Source organism: Lepidochelys kempii, chromosome 2, assembly GCF_965140265.1.
Source record: "Lepidochelys kempii isolate rLepKem1 chromosome 2, rLepKem1.hap2, whole genome shotgun sequence".
NCBI lineage: Eukaryota > Metazoa > Chordata > Testudines > Cheloniidae > Lepidochelys > Lepidochelys kempii.
Window position 1 is genome coordinate 266729422 of NC_133257.1, and position 18349 is coordinate 266747770.

The 18349-nt window shown below is 45.0% G+C and overlaps 1 protein-coding gene across 10 annotated transcripts in view; it reads right to left on the minus strand.

The window, feature by feature from the left end:
* SCAP (SREBF chaperone) overlaps nucleotides 1-18095 on the minus strand; it is a 107349-nt gene extending 89254 nt beyond the window's left edge. For 3 of the 10 annotated variants that reach the window (XM_073334910.1, XM_073334911.1, XM_073334904.1), the window contains exons 1-2: nucleotides 17142-17949; nucleotides 14895-15036 (exon numbers count right to left, since the gene is read on the minus strand). The gene's annotated coding sequence lies outside the window, so the exon portion shown is untranslated. Of the gene's footprint in view, nucleotides 1-14894; nucleotides 15037-17130; nucleotides 17952-18007 lie in introns of those variants that run through there. The other 7 variants (XM_073334905.1, XM_073334908.1, XM_073334903.1 and 4 more) reach the window with 7 other exon arrangements.
* Nucleotides 18096-18349: the final 254 nt, after the last annotated feature.

Here is an 18349-nt window from a genome sequence, read left to right on the forward strand (position 1 = left end):
ACTATTGCTTGAGAAACATTTCTCAAAGCAGCCTTGCTACACAGTCTATCAAAGACATTGTGCGGCATCCGCAGTCTCACCACAAAGTGCCAGTCCAATGCTGCAACAGCTTCACAGAAGAGGAGAATTCAGGTTATAACCAGTTCATGCTACAAATAGGATAGAAGAAGATTCAAACAAGCTGGAGCCAGAAACTACATTGTTACCTCAGCCTGGTCTCCCCTCTCCTAGGTACAGTAAGAGATGGCAATAGCACTTCTGAACCACTGCAGAGAAATACAGCACAGCAAGCCACATCACCTGAAGGGAAGCAAAGCTTGACTGCAAATATGTAAGTAAGTTTTACACTGGTGAACTGCGCTCTTTGGACAGCTGTGGAGATAGGAGTCTTCCATTCACCAACAGGCAGCAGCGGGGCTAGCTTCCCCACTAGTGTGCCTCACTCGTAAGGATGGACCTTCCCTCGGGAAGAGAGCTGAACCTCTGTGGGACATTCTGCTACTGGTTTCTCTAGGGAGAGCACCTTTCAATCAGCTCTGCCATCTAGGACAGTCCAGGAGACTTCAGTAGGCGTACAAGGGAACACAGTTCACTAATGTAAGATTTACTTTACCACAAAGGTTTGAGATGGAAGGTGATAGTCCCTATCCCACAACTTTTCATCCCTTCCTTCCATATGCAGGAAGTGAAATATGGCCAGAGCCAATAGGATGGAGAGCTATTTGGATAGTTGGTCTTGTGCGGGTTGCTGGAGACCCGATGACATCACAATGCCTAAGCATGAAGTCATTACACATCATAAATGCTTACAAGATTATATTAAAAAGGAGTTTTCCCGCTGGCTGACAAGCAGTATCTAACACAACAGAGTACCTCAAGACAGACGAGGTCACAGAAGTCTCATGTGGATGCAGTGAAATCATTTCTTGCTGTTCTTCCATAATGCAATATGGGCAGAAAGAACAGCCAGCACTCACACTCCATTCACCCCAGGGCCCAACCTCTCTTCCAGCAGATCATGACCTGTTCTTACACTTCTGTGGTCAGGTAATCACCCCATTAAGTCACATTCTACTGTATTCTGCTACTAGTAACCAAAAGAACTTTGTCAGTATATACCAGCTGCCTAAGGACAGCCCTTTCATTACATGTCCCCCACTCCCTTCCCTGTGCCCTTTTCCATACTGGAGCAGTACACCAGACACTATTTCCTCATTCATCTCTCTTCTAAAAACACCATGGCTTGCCCTGACTATCCAGCTGGCAGTAGCTCGTTCTCTTGAGTTATCCATCTATCAGGAACTCTCACTCAGACAAGAGTCACTTTCCTCTCTTTAAAGCCCTTTTACAGGAGTTTAATGTTATAAAGTATTTTGAGAAACAATGGACCAAATTCAGTATGCAATGGAATTGGAGCTGAACCTGGTCCATTTGATTGAAGACAACCTATCCAGATCAGTTGTATGCTACCATACTGTGTGTTAGGGGATCTGGTAATGTCACTGTGAAATAAATGCTACAACAGCATAATTGAGTTATGCAAAAATATCTGTGGGAAACTGATGGCTTTCATCTCCAGCCAACTAATTCAAACTCAGACTAAGTCAGCAGTGGCCAAAATAGCTCCTATATGTGAAAGCATCTCTGTGTTAGTATGACCGGTCTATGGAGAGAACAGAGAGAGATCAGGGAATTGGTAATGGGACCTTGACCCCCTAGGTCACCAGCGACAAATATTTCACACATCCATTGGCTGTTCAGGGACCAATATGAAATGAATCTTGGGATTTCAGATCAATTCCTCGTAGATGTGTCCACACCACAAAAATCTACCATCAGAGCTGACGCCTTCATTTTGGCAGTAGACTTATCACTCGAGGTTGGTCCGTCTGTGGTGGGGTTGAGACTTGGGATGGGAAAGCTTGCACTGCCACTGCATGCATTGTACACGTTCTGAAGGCACAGGCTACAGCCTAGAGGGATGCCACTTTGTCAAACTGATAAAAATCACCAGAGATGGCAATACCCTGCAATATTCTTGGGAGACCTAACTGAATTCAGATTAAGAATCTTTGGGGTCAATTGTATTAAATGAATGGTTTATGTATTGTTGTGGGCTGGAATTGTATGTACTCTCTCAATGGGGGGAGATTTGACAAATACAAGGCTTGGAGTTACAAGGACTCTACTGAACAATCTGCCAGAAAAGAATGGACTTTCGGAACAAAAAATGTTAAATGGTTTTTCTGGGGAATAACTTTGAGGAGGTGAATGCAAATTCCCCACCTCCATTTATGCAGAAACCCAGTCTTTGGAAACTACGCTCTGAGGATAGGGCCATTGTCAGCTGACATTATGAGGCCAAGACCAAACTCAAGCTGGATAAAGGAAAGACGGAACTATTCATGGTTGGTCTGGTTCTGCATCTGAGACAGTAAAGAATTTGTAACCCAGCTGTAGGTTGTGAAGGATCGACAACTACCAGAGCCTGAGGGGGAATTGGGGTGACCTCGGAGAAGCTTTTTAGCATGCATATGGGTTCTTTTCTTGATTCTAATATGATATCTCTGTAATGCATCCACCTTAAGAAGAATTGTGCTTGCTTTGAAAGAGGGGTATAGTAACTCGTAACTGCTGGCAATACACTGTTCATAACTTCTGGAGAGAAAGCAAAGAGCAGATGCTGGCCTTTTGGGAAGTCTGGCCTGCTGGACATATCATAACATAGGCAGGAGAATTGTGCAGTCTAGACAAACCCCAGTCAGGAACATAAGAGCAGCCATACTGGGTCAGACCAAAGGTCCATCTAGGCCAGTATCCTGTCCTCTGACAGTGGCCAATGCCAGGTGCCCCAGAGGGAATGAACAGAACAGGTAATCATCAAGTCATCCATTCCCTGTCGCCCATTCCCAGCTTTGGGCAAACAGGCTAGGGACACCATTCCTGCCCATCCAGGCTAACAGTCATTGATGGACCTATCCTCCATGAACTTACCTAGTTTTTTTGAACCCCGTTATAGTATTGGCCTTGACAACATCCTCTGGCAAAGAGTTCCACAGAGTGAGGGAGAGAGTCAAGAGTCTCTGCTCAAGAGAGATGAGAGCTGGGAGCCAGAAACCTTCAATCGGGTGCCCCTGGTGGACCACGGTGGGGGGAAATACTGGTGCAGTTGCCCTGAACTGTGACAATCAATAGTTAAAAATAAGCCTAACTGAAGCTAGCTGTAGCGTACAAAGTTTAATGAAGAGTATGTAACAGTGACAGACCCATCATACTGAATAAGGTTGTCTATACTTAGACCGCTTAGCAGCACAGCTGCAGTGCTTCAGTGTAGACACTTACTACACTCCCATCACTGCAGTTAATCCAACTCCCCAAGAGGTGGTAGCAAAGCTAATGGAGGAATTCTTCCGTTGATCTAGCATTGTCTACACTGGAGGGCTGGTCAACTTAACTATGTCGCTCACGGGTGTGGACTTTTCACACCCCTGAGCAACGTAACTGAGCCAACCTAACTTTTTAGTGTAGACCTGGCCCAAGTCTTGCACTGTAAAATACCTTTCTCCCATTTCCACATACTTTATGTAAACCATCAGGCTTGCCACACTTCCCAAGCACAGAAGAGGAACAGGCTACTTCTTTTGGCCATAAACCCACCCAACTGAGAAAAGCCATGACTAGACAGACCAACACCGAAGCGTGGCTCAGCAGGCAAAGGAGTACACCCTGTTACCCTGCCGCATTTCAGATTTCTGATGTGGCTTGTACACTCTGGTTTGGCTAGCTTACTCTCGGGATTATCAAGACAGTGGCTGAAAGTTTCCAAGTGCTTGTAATGTCAGATTGACCAGGGCGGGAAGTGAGCGATTCCAAGATTACCCAAAGAATTTCTCCTTGAGGGAGGTAACAGTTGCTGGATGACTCTTCTGCACACATATACCACTCCTCCTCACTGCGCAGCAGCATTATATATTCTGCACTTCTTCCTTTCACCCTGAAAATCATTTTACAGACTCCACATATAAAAGACATCCCTTCACCACTGAAATGCAGCCGCCCTGAGCATGGATGGGTGCAGTAAGGTACACTGGTGCACCACAAACTCAGTAGTAGAGGTGGAGGGTAGATTTTACTAAAGACATGGGGGGGAAAAAAACACCGTGATTTTTTTTTTTTTTAAAACCAATACAGTTTTAAGGTCCCACATGAAAGAGCCACACGCAGCAAGCGTCACAGAACTCTGATTATCTATGTCAGAAGAAGACAAGATGAATCAACCCTGCTGGGATTTGATCCCAAGGATTCCAGACAGCCTACGCATTTCAAACCTGATGCTTTGGTCACTAAACCTTCCCCTCTGAACAAATCCTTGAACACAAGGTTGAGCCAGTTTAGCAGGACACTAACAGATTAAAAAAAAAAGTTTCAAAAAATTTCATTGTAACTAGCTTTTCCATAATGTCACAAAAAATTGAAGAATAGTTTAAGTATTCCTCTGCAGTCTTAGCAACACATACCAGAACACTGGGCTAGTAGGACAGTGAAAATAAGTACAATATATTCATTGTTCAAGCTTCGAGAAAAGCAGTTAATAAGCAGCACTGATTTTTTTAAAGAAGTAATTTCACTTAATCTTACTTTTTTAGAAACATAGCTAAACGATTCTGCCTTAAATAGGATTTTTAACTTGCCAACATTTATTTAAAGCAGCTAGTATGGAGATATGAGATTGGGGATGGAGTGCATCCAACAGTGGTGAATAGACACATTATGCTACACTGCTGACTATTAGAATCCCCACTGGAGTGTAAAATGTATCCTAAATATATTCACAGTCCGCACATACTGTAGAGCAAGTAGACAGACACCGGACATCCCCCTTCTCCTTCGCATGAGGGAAACACATGTTTTCATTAGGACCAGCCCTCAGCTTAGAAGCAGCATATGCTGGGACCTTTGTTGGCGTAGCTGCGTATGTAAGCTCTGGCTGCATACTATTTCAGAAGAAGGAGGGACTCACCAAAAAAATGCAGATCTGTACAGGTTGTTCCACTTCTCTCCCCCTTTGCCTAATATGAAGCAAAAAAAGCTGGCTAGTATTCCCTTACAACGCAGCTCTGAAGGTTAAACAGGGCACATGGACTGTCCGAGGGAATTCACCTTCCTAATGCTACGTTCGCTTGCAGTGTATTTACCAGACCGATAACCTTCCCAGCAGCGTCCATCCCCAGAGATCAGCAGGGAATTGACTACAGAATAACTTCTACTTTCAAAGTCATTTCAAAACAAGAGACGATAACAGGACTGATCCTGTTTGGGGCTGGATGAAACATCCTATTCCAAAACTGTGCCGTCACATGGGAATCACAGGTTCAGTAACAGGTGCCGAAAGCTCAGTTTCCAGCCAAAGCAGGCTAGGTAAACAGACAGCCATTACAGGACAGAGGGCACTCCTTACTTGGCAGAATTTGACATGCATATCTACATACTGTACAGACACAAACTTGCTGTCATGATGAGATTGCATAGGAGGACACCACAGTCCTGTGCTGTGCCCCCAGAGACACACAGCATCTGCAAGTGGCACCTCTAACACCAGGGTCTATAATCTGACCTCTCTGTCTTCACTGAGCAGCCAAGGGTCTCTGAAGTCTCTTGCCAGCACTCTCTGCAGAGGTGGCTGCTGTACAAGTTACCTGAAACTCAGAACATCAAAGAGTTCACAATGAAGATACAGATGAAAATGAATTCCACCACCGTCTGCTACCAACTACAAGAGACACAGGAGGTCTCTGGGCCCTAGATCAGGTATACACCAGGGAGCAGGCACCTCAGGCCCAAGGCCAGCATTCTATACAAGCAGCCACTGCACAAGTTGCTCAGCTGATCCATAACCTGGAGCTGCTAGACATTATAGCCTCTCTTCCCCCCTTACCAAAGCAGATCCATGGAGGAGTACTGACAGCAGCTGCAGTAGGAGCTCTCCTCTCCCAGCCTGAAAGATGCTCCAATAGCAGCAACAATAAGAGAGAGGGGAAATGAAAGAGGAACCCATAGAACCCAACCTTCCAATCACCCAATAAAAAAGGTCTCCTGACTGAACTGACATTTTGACATCTGCTCCAACGCGGGCTGGTGGGTGGGAATTGGAGCCATTTCTCTAAAGAGAGGTTCAGAGATGAAAAATCAAGTATGTGCTGAGGACATTAATCGCCCTTTATGAGCCTGCTAGACAGCCAGCTTCATAACACCACACTGCTGTTCTCTGCTTCTATTCCCATGGCGAGAACAGCGTGCTTTGTGCAGTGCAGACACACAAAGGCCAAGTGAAACAGAACATTTCCTGTGGGAAAATCACAACCCAAGCACTGACCCTTTGGGGGCTGGTGTCTTGTGTGGGTGAATACTGACTCAGCTCTTTGGACATTTTGGAGCCTTGCTTCTGAATCTGTTCTGTGCAGAGAATCTAAAATTCATTTCAGGTTCCATTCCCACCTACCCCCAGAAAACAACATCAGCCAAGTGATCAACTCAGTAACTAGGTTTGAACTGGGCCCCTTCCCATGCTCTCATCACATGGGATACACATCACAGCTACCGGAACCAGACCACATCTTTCCAATCCAAAACATATCACTATCTGTGACCACACTGTCAATCAAGCCAGGTCTCTGGCCCCCTATCGCACTGCACATCAAATTAAGGCTCTAACTGTTAGAGTCTTGAAGATAAGAATAGCAAGCTGCCCCTACCTATATCTCTGACCTGATCTTCTTTCATGTGGTTCACCAACAAACAGCAACCATTTTCAACAAACATCAGCTACTTCTTGCTTATCCTTTTCCCCAACGTGTCTCTACAGCTTTTCCCACCATGCCTCTTGGGCTTCGAATTGCTCCCCAAGCCACTTCCCTCAGCTCATTCAAATCCCTCTAAAACAAAAAAAATATTCACACCTTCATGGCAGAAGTGAGTTTAACAAAAAATTAAGGGACCATACCATTAAGATGTATACATGTCTCAGTGCGTAGTCACTCTTGGTGCCACCCTTTCCTACCCTCTCCCCTCAGCTATAACACTCAGTCAAGTCTTGGGATGTATTAGACTGCAAGCTGTTTGAAGTATGGACCATGGTTTTGCTTGTTTTGCAAGGCACCTACCACATCTTGGGATGCTGAGAAATAATGACCAGTATCAAAATAGCCAGCATTTGAGAACACAAGCAAGAAAAGTAAGCTGGCCTCACAAAGGCTTTAAAAAAAAAGAGAACGGAGCTGCTGAAACAAGCAACCCTTGATCTTACAAAGAGGCTGAATGATCTCAGTAACCACCTAAAGTGCTGATTCCTTTAGTAGCACAAGACAAGCACCAGCCCTCACTTTTGGGACATCCCGTGGTCCTCTACTCCACAAGAGAAGAGCATTAAATTGAAATTTGTCCAGGACAAATGAGTTAAGTATAGTAATTACATTGGTTCTCATTTGCCAGAATGTCCCTCTGTACTTTCAGTTGGACTAGGTGTTCTTTGATTCTTGTCATAAAATGGCATATAATGCTGCTTTGACTGGTATGGATGACATGAACACACATTCGGGCATGCCCTGAAATCCAGCTATTCTGGATGAAAGACAGTAAAGAAATGGAAGGATCAGTTGAAAGAGACATCTACGTTGTTTAGAAATTTACTTCCCATTTTTGATTTAGCCAAAGGGAGGTTAATAGAACCTCTATCCACATCATATGAAATAGAAGACTTATTTTTCCAACATAGTTCCCTTTTCTACAAAGCTACTACTTTAGACCACTTCTGAGCAAACGTTTGTCCAGGTTAGCAGTCCTCTGTTCTTCCTACAACCATATTTAACAGGAATAAAAAATGAAGATGTAGCATGGAAACCTTTCTTACTGGAGATAATTTTTTCCAGCGTGTCTTGCAGGAGTCATAGCCATTTACAACACTGTCAAATTTTTATTACTGAATGTCCTGTACAGCAAGTACAGATATGGGAGTGCAAGCTGGAATTTATCCTGCCTCATACATAAAATTATCAGCTAAATTCTAACTACAAAAATCTTAGTTATGTAAAGCAAAACCCAGTATGATTTAGAGAAATCTTGACATTTAAGCAGGATTAAGCCAGGTGTTGAAATCACAGCAAGAGAAGAAATGGGGAGCCCCAAAGCGTCGCGCTTCAGATGACGACAGCTGCCCAGAAAGCAAAGTGAACATGGAGAGAAGTTCAATGGCTTGGTATAGAGAAGAGATGCAGACCATCACATTTCCTGAAGGACTCAACAGAAAAGCTATGTATCAGTTTAGTGTAGAACCTGCCCTCTGCACAGTCTCACAAGGACATGCCTCTCCAATAAGTGTGTTAAGTGGTTCTCAATGTCATCAAGCCCTTCAGAAAACAAACTGTTTGGTCAAGGGATTTTTTTCATCAAACAGGATTTCCACTGAGCCATTCTGTAGTAGTTTGCCAACATTCATTCTATCAGTCCACACCAGGTTGACAGCCTCTTCCACCGTTCATGTCCTGAAGCTAGCCATGCTTGGTAGTATAGGCTACTAAGAGGCAGTTTTAGCCAAGTCCATTTCTCTCCACTACCACCACCGCAGAAGTAGAACTTGCCTGGGACTGCCATAGCTAATAGCCTTACTCTGAAATTTAAGGTTTATTGACACAAATATCAGCTCTAGTTACCGATCCCGACTGGCCTATTGCCATTATCACATAACACTGGGTCTCATTTCCTTCATTAGGGGGCACCATCTGCATGGGCAGACCTGGACATTACTTGAAGGAACTCTGTACTTAGACGCCATGCAGAAGGTAAAACATGGGGAACTGGTTTTGTTCACGGATTCTGCAGTTATGGGGAGATCTTCACCAACCACCTAATGGAAGCTGTATAATGTCTGATCATGTCACCACTCATGGAATAATCAGCCTCCTCTTGTTTATCAATGTGGCTGCTTCACAGCAAATGGCTAGGGAATGCACCTGCCCTATAAATCAAAAGGATGATGCAACAACCACATGCAATTACATCCTCTGCACTCTGAAATGCAGCATACTGAAAACCTACAAGCGATAAGGAGCAAGGTCTACCACTGCCCTCTGCAACTGATCATGTAGGGGAACAGACCCCCATGATACTCAGCAGGTACCTGCTCGGAACTACAGAGGAAAGCATAAAAAAACACCAAGAATCCCATTAACATGCTCTTATGGGCATGGAGGAAAAGTTCTTTCCAGATTCCAGCTATGGTAGTCAAGTCATGCAAAAAGTGTCTCCTGGATACAAGGAAACACCACCATAGTTTAAGCATACAGCTCCAATTACACCCCAAAATGCCAGAGCAATACATACTATCTTGCAAATGTATTTTTTTCCAGTTTAAAAAATTTAAACTATATCTCCATGAAAAATAATCTGTAGGGATTAGAAGTGCCAAGTATTATTATTGTTATTTATCCTGTTGTAGGCCTTAACTAAACTCCACCCCTCAATTTTCACCACCACTTTGTAGGTTTCTATCCCCCTCTTGGATATAGTTTCACCAAGTTATACCATTTTAGCTCTTTCCACAGTCAATCAATCCCTCCAGTCCCCGGATCATTGGTTGCTCCTCTCAGTTATTTAGAGTTTACAAATAACGTACACTTACCAAAGCTAAGTTTCATCATCTTGCTCATGTTCCCTCTCACCCCATGACTTCAAGTTAACACTTCAGTTGTAAGCTTCTGGGCATATCTTTCTATTTGTACCGTGAAGCACTTAACATACTTTTGAGCATTACTAAATAAGACAGTAACTCTCTTCAGTTTGCCAAGACCTTTGATAAATGAGACCAATGAAGGAAGACCAACATGTATGTCTGACTGAGAAGTACTTTTAGGCTGGGGATGCATCAGTCAGCTAACACTTCCACCATCACATCCTGGTGGGTTTTTTGGTTTCTTTGTTTTTTTAATATCTCTCTCACACACACACACGATTCACTAAAGGCAGGAAGTACAATTTAGCACATCCATCACAACAGATGTGAGAGAATTACAGAACCACCCAAAACCAGTACACACTTTTGCACACCAATTATTATGCTGAAACAGAACACAGCATCTTCTCCCTCTAGTTTTAAAAAGTGTCTTATGTCCCTTCCCCACACAGTCTTCAACAAACAAGAGAAATGATAGGCTGTAATAGAGTGGCATCCATATCATTTATTGTATGCATTGCACTAGTGCCTAGGGGCCCTGGTCCATGTTTGGGGCCCCTATCATGTTAGGTGCTATGCAAACACACACACACACACACACACACACAAAAGACAGTCTTTACCTTAAAGAGCTTACAATCTAAGTATAAGACAAGAGACAATAGGTGGATAGAGAGACAAGGGAGCATAAGGAAACAATGAGACATCTCTGTTCTTAGAGGACCTGCATATTATTGCCCCACTAGCCAGAGCAGCATTATAATCTAGTGGTTAAAGCACAAGATCTGAGCTTTTATTCCTTGCTCTGACACTGCCTCACTCTGACCTTCAGCAAGTCATTTCCCTACCTGTATGCACAGGGATAATATGTACCTCCCCACTCCTTTCTGAAATCTTTGGATAACACTGTCAGCGTAAAGGCGGTTTTTATTGTAAAAAATATAAATATACATCAGTTACGTCTTATATGCACAGTGTACCCAGAAAAAATTCACTTGTCTCTTCAGTAAGCAATTCCCCAACTGCACTGTCATCTGTTTACTCCTACATCCAGTTTCGGGTAAAAGTTTGGCACTGCCTCTGTATCTTTATCCTGAGCACATGGTTCCTTTCGTTATGAAGGACGAATCCCTGATGCAGGAAGAGCAAGATAAAATTGAATAAACTGTGGTCTTTATTGCCCTCTACGTCAAAAAAAACAAAAACCAAAAAAACAAAAAACCCACAACGAAACGAAAAACAGAGTGGAGAAAATCTGTGGGCCACGAATCATTTCTGCATGTCATGCTCCTTCCTAGAAGTGGCCTTGGGTACACTTTTGAACAAAATATTTTCTATTGTTGCAGCCTTGTTAAGGGGGATTTCACCACGACAGAAGAGAACATCCATATTTCATTTTTTTTTCCCCCATTTTTCAAGGGCAATTTTTTTTTTGGTGGAGAAAGGGAAAGAGGGTTTATGCAACACTCAAATGTATTCTACTGGAGGGGGAAGTGATGATGCAGGAAATTGCTATCCCACTTGTCGTCTCTAGATCAGTAGCTCAATCTAGGGCTACATAGATACTGCAGTGAATTTTCAAAGCACTTCTCAGCTAAACTAGATCTCACAGCAAATTCCTTACCACACTTCTCAGTTTTCTCCCTCCCGTCATAATAGGAAGCTCCTCTTGATTTTGCTTAGAAGTGGGGGGTTGGAGAGGTTTTCTACATCCAGTAGTGGCTTTCTGAGGATCAGGTGGACTATTCTATTTTTCAAAGAAGTTGGCATGTTAATTTTTCTGGAGGAAACTGTCATTTCTGTTAGTGGCAAGCACAATTCTCCATGGTCTTTTATCAGCCAGGAGTGACACCTTTTTCACAAGTACCAGCTCAAATATTTACAACAGCTATTACAGTGAGACAGGATCTAACCCTTTTGGGGTGATCAAGTGATTAATTTGGGCTGATCCATTTCTGAATTTTATGCCTTGACCAATTCCTCTTGTATTCAGAAGGGATTTTATTCAGAGTAGGATGAAAGCTAGTCACAGCAGCCAGTGCTTGGATCCAATGACTGATTTAGGCCATCTGGATTAATTAATTGGTTCGCCATGCAGAACAACTCTGCTGGCCATTATTTTATTGTTTTGATGGAGGAGGGATAGAAGAGCAGGAGAGCCCTACAGGAAGTCTTTGTGCTTCTGGCAAGTAGACTTGGATCAGGTTTTGTGCCACCAACAATTTTGTTTTCTGCCTCAGCACACCATTTCACTTAATTCACTAGTCAACTTTGGTGATGTTCCGAGTTGGTACTGAGTGGACTATCCTATGAGCTTATTCATACCTTAGCCTTTCAGTTGTGTGGTTTGTATTGTAGAATATGCTGGAAACGTTAAATGATTCAATTTTTTTTTGTGAGTAAGCGAGCCGAAGTTGGTGGTTTTTAGAACAAGAACATGCACACACTCAGACACCAGGTATTACTACTAAACGCACTTTCAGTTCTTCAGATGAAAGGTGCTGTGGAAGTGAATGCTTTACCAACACTAACCAAGCCTCAGCTTCATAGATGGGAACCTGGAAAGAGATTGTGATTTGCTCAAGGTCCACATCAAGCCTAGCAGAGTTAAAACCAAGAGCCAGTCCTCTGGCTATTAGAGTATACGACCCCTTCAACCAACCGTTCTATACATTTTGCCTTATATTTCAGAGCTATGCAATATCATGGTTCTGAATCTGAAGAACCTTCTGAAATTCTAACAAGTTTATAGGAAAAGCACCTAGGGTTTCTAAAATCCCTGTATCATGCAATGCAGGAAAAAAAGCACCTTTTCCTGTCTTAAGTAACATATTTCCATTAGCTGGACCCAGTACAACTCATGTACTTCAGCCTGAGGTACATGTAAAAGTTTTGGTAGCATAGCTATTTTGGTTAGGAGTGTAGAAAAATAAAGTCATTCCCCTGACAGAGCCATACCAGCAATAGCCCTAGTGTACAGATGCAGTTCTATCAACAAGAAAGTCCTTTTGCCAGTATAGCTTACTCTTTGGAGAACTGGCATGTAATGAGTTCTTTTTGCTCATATAGTTTATTTGCCAGTATAAGTTGTGTCTCCACTAGGGGAGTTTACTGATAATAGCTCTACTGACAAATCCTTTTAAGTGTACACAAGGCATTAGACTTGCAAAGTTATTTCAGTCACATACATTTCTTCACTCTTGTAAATTTCAGCTCTGACATAACTAACAGGTGCTCTCCCCAGAGAAAGAGCTATGTGCTGTGCTAGAATGAAAAGAGAAGCTGAGCGTACATCTGACCTTTTAGCCCACAAAGTAAAAAGTTAGCCTTCAGCATTGATTTCCCTGTAATATTACCTTAAGCCTCCTGGCATTCAAACACTAAAACTTCTTTTAAAATGTATAACAATGAACTTTCATTTAAACAGCATTTTTCAACAAAATGGAATTTCAATGCACTCTACAAACTTACTAAGCAATTGTATAGACATATTAAGTTATTTCACACTCCACTGAAATGCAGTTATCTGTGAGGTGACTCACAATAGCAACAGATTACTTTCAAAAAGACTCTAGATTACAAAAATACCTTTTCACAGGCCTGAATACACAAGATGCTAGAAGCTCAGAACTCCTGCTGAAGCCAGCACCTTGCAGGAGCAGATGATCCTCTATTTTAATTCTGAGCAATACAATAATCATATAAAAAGAATTACAGATTAGACATTTGATTTTTGAGAGCAGCAAGCGACTATTCAAGTCTCTCCATCCACTGGTGAAACACCGCCTAAAGCGATTTGTTACATAACTAGTCTGACTTTGAGACTGTTGCTGTTGAGAACAAGGTATCTATTATTCCCCAGGCACCTTTGTCACAAAGATCCATGCAAGATTAATTTAACCACTGCCAAAGAAGAAATGCAACTCCTCTCCCCTTCCCACACTCGGAGGCTGTCTGCTCCCTCACAATGAAACCCCCGGTCCCAGAAACAGGACTCTTGTTGCTCCTTGTCAAGACACACTGATTATGCAACGACTAGCAAGAGTTATGTAAATGGAGCAGGTGCCCCAACCTCAGGGCTGGCATCAAAGAATCACTGAGCACTCAACACAGTACACAGTCCCATTCTGTTGCTTTTTCTTCTTTGATTTGGACTCTTCAGATGAGCAGGAATCATTGCAGATTCTGAGCTAGACGGATCATAAGCCACAGAGCTGCATTACTGAAGAATCCCCCACCGCTGCCCCCTCAGAGACCCTGCACCAGATCTAACAACTTATTTTCTTTGCTTTCCATGAGGAGATGAAAGGGTGGTTACTTGCATGGACTGGGTAGAATGAAAAGAGAACATGACGGCAGATGGAGGACAAGTTGGGTAGGTAGTGGTTTAAAGACAAAGAAGGAGCTTGAATGTGAGACAGATGGGAGGAAGACAGTGATGGGGTTTGGAAAGGGGTTGGACACCATGAAAGCAGCAGGCAAGGAATAGGATTTTCACAGCCATGTGTTGGTCAGGATAGAAGAGTGAAAAGGCAGCAAAGGCCAGCGATTTCACTGTAAAAAGGTTTCTGAATATTCAACCTAAGTTTTCCTTTGGTCACCCTATTCACAATTTCTTTGAGCTGCACCCCCTTATGCTGTAATTAATTTGCATGTCTATAATATGCAGATATTTAATGCAACACACTAAATAGATTAAAAACTGGCTAACTGATAGGTCTCAACATGTAATTGTAAATGTGGAACCATCACTGAGTAGATGTGCTTTCCAGTGGGGTCCCTCAAGGATCAGCTCTTGGCCCTATGCTATTTACTATTTTTATCAATGACCCGAAGAAAAGGTCATCACTGATAACATTTGCAGGTAACACAAAAATTGGGGGAGTGGTACATAATGAAGAGGACAGGTCACTGGTTCTGAGTGATCTGGATCACTTGGTAAACTGGATGTAAGCAACCAATATATGTTTTTAATATGGCCAAATGTAAATGTATATATCTATGAACAAAGAATGCCAGCCATCCTTACAGGATGGGGGACACTATCCTGCAAAGCAGTGACTCTGGAGAAAGATTTGGGGGATGTGGCAGATAATCAGCTGAAAATGAGCTCCCAAAGAGTCCATGCAATTCTGAGATGCTTAAACAGGGAGCAGTGAGCTTATTTTACCTCTATTTGGTGTTGGTGCCACTGCCGCAGGAATACTGAGTCCGGTTCTGGTGTCCACAATTCAAGAGGGGTTCTCTTGTCACTGAAGCCAGTCCATCTCCCTGACAGGCAGTAGCTGGCTCGACAGAATTCTTCCGTTGACCTAGCATGGTCAACACTGAGAGTCACATCGGCATACCCATATCTCTCAAGGGTGTGGATTTTTCACACTCTGAGACATACCCATACCAATAGTTTTCAGTGTACCACACCCCTTAGACAAGCTACACATCTTTAGCTCATACCAAAAGCTGTCACTCTTCTCCAGCCCTTTGATCAAGTCATTTTTTTTCTCTCTGCAGGTTCATTAAAAGTTTGAAACTAGGCATGTCTAGCAACCCTTTTAGTTCAATAAAAGGAACATTTAAAAATTCTTCCAACAGTTGTCTACAATAAAGATTTAATTTGACCAGATGCATTGACTATGAATATCAGGACACATATGAATATCAGGACACACTTTCACGTTTCTAAAGCCAAACTGATTGTATTTTGCCCTTCTATAATTTTAGTGCATCAGATTACTGAAGCCACTTATTTGAAAAGGTAAAAAATAAGCATCCTGCTAGACTAAAACTTTGTAGTTCAAGATACGAAGCAGAGTTAATATCAGCCATTCCAATTAACCACTGAAAGCTAAGTATTCTTGTGAGGGAAGTCAGAGACTAACAGCAAGACTTTCAGCATAGTTTATATCTAACAAGACAAATAAACTCAAACAATGTTCCCTTTTTAAAAGAATACACTAACTGACCCACCTGCTGCATCACACACTAGTTCCTGTAACCCTAATCTTATTGTATTCATGTGTTGCTATGGAAGTCATTGGTTTCTCAAAGGACTTATCATAATAAAGTGCAAAGAGGAAGTTCCTTTGTATTTTAAAACCCTCTAGAAATAAATGGAAGTTGCATCCAGAGATTTTGGGAAAAGGCATCAAGTGGTGCAGCTTCTCCTCCCAAAGTCCAACACCCAGCAAAGGCCCAACTATTTTTACTCACCACGCACAGAGAGACACAACCACATCACCTCAGAGCTTTTCTTCAAGTTCAGCACTGCAGCTGTGTCACTGTAGCACTTCAGTGAAGACACTACTACATCAACAGGAGAGCTTCTCCTGTTGCCATAGTTAATCCACCTCCCCAAGAGGCTGTGGGGACATCAACAGGAAAAGCTCTCCTGTCGACATAGCACACAGGGGGTTAGGTCTGTATAACTAGGTCGGTCAGGGGGTGTGGATTTTTCACAATCCTGGTGATGAAGTTATACTGCGATAGGCCTGTAGTGGAGACCTGGCCAGTCTTCAAACAGCTTCTCTGCCTCCCCATTCCTTCCAGAAGCCACCCTCCTTCTCTTTCGCAGAGCTTGAAACAGTTTCTCTAACCCAGTGGTTTTCAACCTTTTTTCATTTGGAGACCCCTAAAAAATTTCAAATGAAGGTGCGGCCCCTTTTGGAAATCTTAGGCATAGTCTGTGGACCCCCAGTGGTCCACAGACCACCTGTTGAAAATCACTAATCTAACACTTACAAGCTGAAAGGCTAGACCTACTAGAGCTGAAGGTGAGAGTGAAATAGCCCTGTGCCATCACACCCCCTCATCCATGGAGTGTACAGTTTTGCTCTCTTAAAGTGATAATCAAATACTTCTCACTTGTCAATCAAGTCTACTTAATAACTGAGTAACTTACTTCATGTCTGACTTTATTAGACCTTCTTTCCCTTCTTAACTGCCTGTTACTTTCTCCCTTTTCTTTCCTTTCATTGATCATATTGCATTTTCTTCTTGGTTTTCAGCGTCTGTAATTAACTTCTCTTCCCCTCCATCCTCCTATTTCCACTCCCAGACCACCATGTGGTCTCTTCCTACCTTCTCTGTGTTTTCTCTCTCTCTCACAGGTCCTTGCTTAGAGAGTCCATTTATCCCCCATGCCTTCCCCACCTACGCCTCCTGCAAAAGGAGGAATGGCTCAGGGTCACCACTCCCTGCTCACCTCTAGAGGAAGGAACAGTGGGCTGCTCTGTTCCCCACGCTCCCTTCCCATCCCCTGTTCCTGCAGGCAGACACAGCAGTGGCTCCTCAGCATACCCCAAACCTCCATTTGACTCAGGTGAGCGAGTTCCCCCCACCCCAGCCTTACTTTGTAGAAACCTCTGTAAGTTAACCCAGGTGGCGGAACCGCTTCACTCTCCCCATACCTACTACTTGCCTCTTCTCTCTTCAGCATCCGGCTACTGTGGGCAAGTGAGCCTTTTCCTCGGCCATTCTTAAGGTCCAGAGAAGCCGTCTGAGCGCTCTCCACCACAGGCCAGGTTAGCGGGAGGCTTCCCTGTCCTCTCTTCCCTGGGCTGCTTCATGCCCCCTCCCCGCTTTGCTGGTTATTTAACCCCTGCACAGGGCAGGCCTTTTGGCGACGCTCTGCACAACTCTCCAGGCAGTGTCTCCGCTCCTGTAGTGGGAGACCGAGGCCCCAGGACCAGAAACAACCTGAAGCAAGAGTCCGACTCAAAAATCTCTCCGGCACCAGCCCGCTCCGCCTGAGCCGAAGGACCCCGGGCCGAGGGAGAGAGGGAAGGGGGGAGCTCGGTCTCCTCCCACTGGTTGCAGGGCATCCCAAACACACACACACACACACACGCCCTGCCGGGGTGGGGGGGTGGCCACGGCCGGCCGGGCCCGCTGTGCGGGGGGGGGGGGGTCTCGCTGCACGCCCCGTTGGCTTCACCCGGCGCGCGTCACAGGCCGGCGTGTCCCGGCCGGCGGCTCCCCACGCGAGGCGGCTGCACGCGCGGGGACACGGGACGGCAGCGCCCCCCCCCACCCAGGCAGGGAACGGGGGACTGGCGGGCGCGGCCCGACCTGCCCCTCCCCCGCTAGCGCTGGCCCCTTTTAACGGGCCCCCCCTACGGCGCGGGGGCTCCCCCGGGCCCCACGTGTCCGAGCCCCGGCGCAGGGGCAGAGCCCGGGGGTGGGCGGTCACCGCCCCCGCTGAGGGGGGGGGGACACGACGACGCAGAGCGCTCGTGCCACGGCCTGAAAAGGGGGGGGGGGGAGAGAAGCGCGCGTGTCTCTCACCTCACGGGGGTGGGCGGGTCTCGCGCCGCTCGGCTCCCAGCCCGAGCCAGCGCCTCACCTCTGACCTTTCCCCTCTCACCCTTACGCCGAGCCGCGCCCACGCGCGCTGGGCCCCGCCTCCTGCCACGGCCGCGCCCCTCAGGCCATAACCACGCCCCTCCCTCCCTCCCTCTGCGCTGGGGGCTCCGCCCCTGCGTGGGGTGCCCGGAGCGGCGCCGCCCTGTGCCCGTTGAGGGGGAAAGGCGGGGCCTCGGCGCCCCAGTCAGTGCCCTGGGGGCAGGGTGGGGTCGTGGGCCAAGACAGGGTCAGGCCATGGGGGGGGGGCGGCTGTGGGCCAAGACA